Raw genomic sequence first — 6000 nt, forward strand, 5'->3', positions numbered from 1 at the left:
GGAGATCCTGAGGAATTTTATTCCTGGGACTCCTTCCCGAGGATTTCGGAAAGGATGGTGGGTATGTCAGTTACCCCGCCAATGTGGCGCCACCATGCGGCAACAGCACGAACAGCTCATGATTCATTCACCAACTTTTAACTCTGAGGAATTCAAAATATTTCTTTTTTCATATATCAAGTGAATTCACTCATATCTTTTCTTCATTCATATTTTATTATCACTATTTTGGATTTGCATTAGTCAAATACGCTCTATGAATAAACCGTCCTCAGCGTCAGCACTGTTATATGTGGGATTGGGATTGTTACATCACCCAAGAACTGATGATCAGATTGTCCGGGGACAACCAGATCAGATTCCACCCAGATCTTAGGACCAAATTCTTCCTTCGAGTTTTTTGGACTAGCTTAGGTATAATTACCTTTGGTTTGCATATATTTTTAAAAAAGGAGGTGAAAACCATTGAGCGGTTTTGAAACTAAAATGATGGCTTTGAAACTAAATGATAAATAATAATAGGAATAAAAAACAAAACTGATCTGACAAACCTAAGCAGGATGAAGGGGAAGGGAACTGATAGTTTCTGCAGGGGATAATCTGGAAGCTGAGAATATTCTAGGTCTTAATCTGGGCACTTGTTACACAGGTGTGTTCAGTTTGTGAAAATCTTCAGATCTGTGCAGTTTTCTGAGATGATAGTATCCCAGAAAGGTCTGACCAGTCAGTCAACTCTCCTTACCTTGCCTTTGAGACAGACACAATAATAACCAGGAAGGCAAAATGAGGAGCATGCCTAGTTCTCCACGGGGCGCTTCAATCTGTGTATGAATTGCTGTAAGGCGCAGAGCCGCAGATGAGCTCTCCCCTGTCCCTCTGGACAGGGAGGAAGGAGACAAGACACAGTCAATACCACTGTTAGCTTAAATTGCTGAGGGTGGTTAACAGTTGACTTTTTCAGATCCTGGAGCAGACCATTCCCCCTCCACCTCCACACACAACACCTAGACCACGAAGAGGCTCCTGCCACAGAGATACACACCATCTCCACAGAAACAGCCCCCTGCCCTCACACACATGCTCTGCCCCACCCCCAGACTCAACTCCCAACTCCAGATACATCCCCCAGACCCACAGAGGGCAGCCAGCTTTCAGCCCATAGAGACAAACCACAGATGTGGTGGATGGGTTGGGGAGGGAGGAGGGGATGGAGGTTGGCTAATGAGGCAAGAGGGGGCTGTCCATGGCCAGACAAGGAATTAGCAACAGGAAGATGGAAAGTAGTATTTTCAAAGTCTTAAACTGAATTTGTTAGGAAACAAGGATTTTTAGACCTATGAATACAGTCCCAAAGTTGCTGGGAAATATATTTAAATCACCCCCATTTCCATCTACAGCTCAGATCCTCTTGGACTGTCTTCCTTTTACTTTCACATCTGTCAGATACCTTGAACCCCAGCGGCTTTGGGAAATGGGGGGCAGAATTATTCCATTGTATAGGTTTTAAAAGTTGAGGCTCCAAGATGTTTGTCAGATATCACAAAGCTACCTACGTGGTCCTCTTCCCTGAGACGGGGCAAGGGAGACTGAGTTGGAGGGACAGGGTGATAATGTCAACAGAGAAGGGGTGACCCTCTCCCCGACCCAAAGCTCTGAGAACCGCCCACACAGCCCCACCAGAGAGCTGTGTAGCGATATTTACATACATTCTGAGACTAGGCTCCGCCTTCCCCTGGGAAAGTGGGAAACATCCAGATCAAGGGGTAGGGAGTGAAGCGAGCAGAAATAATCCAGACGTAAAGCATTTTCTAAGAGCAGATGGATGGGAGCCCAGCACAGAGCCTGCAGCTTCTGTTAGGAAGTCCCGGGACCCATACTGGCGTGTGCAGTTCGAGTCTCTCAGATACTTACCCTGGGGATAGGGTTTATTTGGGAGAAGGAAACGGAACAGGGCTGACCCTAGCAGGGGAATTTTCAGGCACCCAGCAAATTCCCCTACTCTGCGGGGTCGTAAGTAAATTAAGTTACGGGAACGGAGGGGATGCTGCTAATGCTGCAGGTCCCTGGGTTTCCAACACGGGACCGCTCTGCACTCCCTATAGGCCCTCCTCGGCTACCTCCTAACCTCTGAAGGATACCTTAGAATTGGCTCCTGACTTCTCCAAAAGCAGCAGAGTTGGAGGGGAGGGAGCAGGAAGGAGAAGGGGGTGGGGAGTGAAGCTGAAGTGAGCACCCCCAGACCTGCAACAGCCAACCCTCCCCAAGCAGTCCAGAACCCTGCCAGACTCCTATCGACTCCGGTTCTTAGGCTGTGCACTGGCCATGACCTTGAGCAAGTCCCCGATTAGTCCCATTTTACAGAAATTAAGAGTGAGAAGAATCAAGTCGGCCACGCTGGGCTGCTCCCGGCGCTTACCCGATGGTTTAAGGAGCGTAGTGGGTGAGCGGTGAACCGCAGCCCAAGAGCTACGTGGCCAGTGGAATCGCAAACCTCGAAGGAAATGCAGAGCTGAGCTCCGACCCGGCAGCAGGAAAAAGGTGGTCCCGATTCTGTGACGACCGCCTAGCAAGTTTGATGGCCCCCCATGCCCCTCTGCAGAGGTTGACTGGCCGTGCCCGGGGGCCCTGGCTCAGGACACGCACGGGGTGTACTACGGGGACATGAGAAACACCTCCATACACCCACCCCCGAAGTTGCGGCAACATAAGGAGCAGAATGGCGCAAAGCTGCCAGAGAGGAGGGGACGGTACTCACACGGGGTGGCCGGGCTAGAGTAGGTACGTGACTGGGGTCATCGATGGCCTCCGGGCTCAGGCCACGGCGCTTTGGGATGCCTGGGGCACCTGCCGCAGCGCACCGCGTGGATTAGGAAGCTGCGAGCAGCAAGGCAGGGGCGCGGGTCTGTCGGCGTGGCAGATCTGAGCTGCAGCGCCGCCGCGGGGGCTCCGCCGCCAGAACCGCAGCCGCAGCAGGAGCCCAGAGCAGGGGCGGGAGGCGTGAGCGCAGCGGCGGTAGCGGGTGCGAGGGAGGCGCCCGCGCCGCAGGCAGCGAGGGCCAGCGGGGCCGCAGCCCCAGCCGACACCTGCTGGCCGGGCCGATAGCCAATCAGAGGCGCCGGGAGCGGGGGCGCGTGCGGGGCACCAGGCGGGAGGGGGGCGCGTGCTCGCGCCTGCGCTGGGGCCGGGGTGCCTGCCCAGCGGGCTGCTCAGGCCCTCCTCCCCGCACGCAGGCACGCGCCGGAGGGGCGGGGCGGGGCGCAGCAGGAGGCGGGGCTCGGGCTGCGCGCTGGGGTCGGAGCCACGTGCCCCTCGCCCACCAGCTCAGTGTGGTGTTGGGGCCTCGGCCAGAGTTCCCAGACAGACCCCAGGTCATTCCCAACCGTGAAATAAGAGTTCTCCTGCCCCTACAGCCCGGGCGACCAGACCCTCCCTGACCTCCGAGTCTGGTCACCCGAATCCCGGCCCGGCGTGGCTTCCAGAGTGGGGGCGCCCTCCCTTCCCAGCCTCACCGAAGCCGGCGGGTCCCCAAAGACAGCTCTTCCTCACTTCACAGTGCCCGGGTATTGAAATATTGAAAGTCACCGTGGTGACCCATCCCCTGGTCTGGGTTCCTTTCGTTCTTTCCTGAATTTACTGCGCTAGCGACGCTCCTTGGTTCAACACGCATTGACTGGTCTGACGCTTGGCACTTTTGCGTTCCCAAATGCCCCAAAGCCCGATTGCTGCCAGTGAGGACTGCATCTGGGCTCTTGCCTGGAGTTCCAGATCCTGGAAGAAAGACTGGGAGTTGAAAGATTCCCCTCCAGGCCAGGGCTTCATTGCTTTTGCATCCATTAGGGCACAGGACCCGGAATCTTTCTAAGACGGACTGCCTCAGCCCCAACAACTCGGCTGTTAGATTATGAATTTTCGCTGCAGGACGGAAGTCGCAGCGAAAGACCTTTATTCTGACGAAGTAGTTTTATCAGAATAAAGCTACATGGGTGATTCCTAAAACCCTGGGAATCTTTTCTCAGGACCATGGATTGAGCCTGTTCTCTCCGTGTAAATTTGCGCAGTAGAAATGGACGGCTCATTTGCTGACCTGTGTGCAGCAGCCCCCCAAAACACCTGTAAGAAGGGAACTTGGAAGGAGTTGTTTTCTCTAAAGATCTGGCTTCCTCTCTCAAACCGATTTTATTTACCCACAAACTAGTAAAGTGAAAGAAAGTTTGTGTTTTGTTTCTATTTTATTTACATTCAATTTTAATTTTACTTATCTGTTCTTAATTAGCATTGGCAGTGGTACGAAAATTTAATGGTGCAAATGAATACAAAGTTAACAAGACTCTCTGTCACCCTTATCCCCCCGCCTCTCAATTTCTCTTCCTGGTGGCAGCCATTGCTGTCTCCTTCATGAGTACCCTCCTACAGAGAATCTACAACCAAATGAATTTCTCTAATGTTCTTATTTTTGCCTTTTGTTATACAAAATGGTAGGTCTAACTACAGGTGAAAATGAATTCAGGAGCTCTCAGGTGATGTCAGAAGTAGAACTGGAATCTCAGCCCCTACTCTTAATTCCTCTCTCCCTCCTCCTTTTCTCTCTGCTTTCCACTGTGGGCTTCATTGTTAAGCTGACTTACCCTATGGTGGCCCCGGACAGCTTCAGTCTTTTCTTCTCAGTGGTCAGAATTCAAGAAGGAGGCAGTCTTTTCTTTCCCAGAATGCACATTAAACCACCTACGAAGACTCATTTGCCCTGTTTCAGTCATGCTTTACCCCTTGAATAGTCTGGGGCTTGGGTATTCTGCTTGTTTGCCTGGGGGATTCTGACTGTTGGCAGAGACAATGAGATGGACATTGTGTAAATTTGCCCGTATGTTTGCAGGTGGTTCATGACTGGTCACTGGTCAGCCACATGTTAATACTCATGTTCATTTATGTGCAGACATTGTGAAGACCTCTGCTTCTGCAGCTGGATCCCAGGCCAGCAGGGTAAAGTTTAGCATGTAGAATGTGAAAGCATTACTCTCCACATATGGCCTGCCAGTGGCTGTGTCATGACAGAATGGGGCTGGCTTCAAAGGTTATTTGACGTCATACAAGTGTTTGCAAAACTGACCTAATATGTAAATCCACCTCTTGACAGACTGTTTCAGAATCAAGGTCCTAACGTCTTCCCTAAGTTATAAACATTTTAAAAGAAAGAGAAATGAGTACGGAATAGTTCAGTGATTTGGGTAAGGTCACAAGTAAAACAGGAAGAAAGTACAGATGGATATCCAGAGACATTATGAGTGAGAAAGAGCCCCAGTTCCCTATTTGTTGTCCTTTGGGGCTTCCCTGCTGGCTCAGACAGTAAATAGTGAAAGTCGCTCAGTTGTGTCCGACTCTTTGTGACTCCGTGGACTATATAATCCATGGAATTCTCCAGGCTAGAATACTGGAGTGGGTAGCCTTTCCCTTCTCCAGGAGATCTTTCCAACCCAGGGATCAAACCCAGGTCTCCCACATTGTAGGCGGATTCTTTACCAGCTGAGCCACAAGGGAAGCAGTCTGCTCACAATTCAGGAGACGCAGGTTCGATCCCTGGGTCAGGAATATCCCCTGGAAACAAGAACAGCAACCAACTCCAGTATTCTTGCCTGGAGAGTTCCATCGACAGAGGAGTCCGTAGACAGGACTGAGCGACTAACACTTTCACTTTCAGGTCAGAAACAGGCATGGCTTTAGTTCTTCACCAGAGCAGAGCTCTTGTTGATCTTTTAAAAGCATTCCCCAGGAAAGGTTTGGCATTTGAAGATGATTTGGCTAACAATGAACTGATAACAAGATGACCTGAAATACTACCTCCTTGATGAGTCCATCCTGAGCTGTCATCCAGCAAAACTTTTACCAGCAAACTTTCCACCAATGTCTATCTCTTCTTTTGCTCCTCATGGCTCAGCAGCCATGCTTGCTTTTCCGTTTTCTGCATGATCTTGACCACTGTAAGAGTTTTAATGGATCCTTCCTTTA

General features: G+C 51.0%; 1 protein-coding gene across 1 annotated transcript in view; it reads right to left on the reverse strand.

Moving 5' to 3' along the window:
• Positions 1 to 2991, reverse strand: part of LOC120867792 (myosin VIIA and Rab interacting protein) — a 221453-nt gene extending 218462 nt beyond the window's left edge. Inside the window, exon 1 of the mRNA XM_040246181.1 lies at positions 2756 to 2991. The gene's annotated coding sequence lies outside the window, so the exon portion shown is untranslated. The remainder of the gene's footprint in view (positions 1 to 2755) is intronic.
• Between the last annotated feature and the right edge of the window lie 3009 nt (positions 2992 to 6000).

Source organism: Oryx dammah, unplaced genomic scaffold, assembly GCF_014754425.2.
Source record: "Oryx dammah isolate SB20612 unplaced genomic scaffold, SCBI_Odam_1.1 HiC_scaffold_9, whole genome shotgun sequence".
NCBI lineage: Eukaryota > Metazoa > Chordata > Mammalia > Artiodactyla > Bovidae > Oryx > Oryx dammah.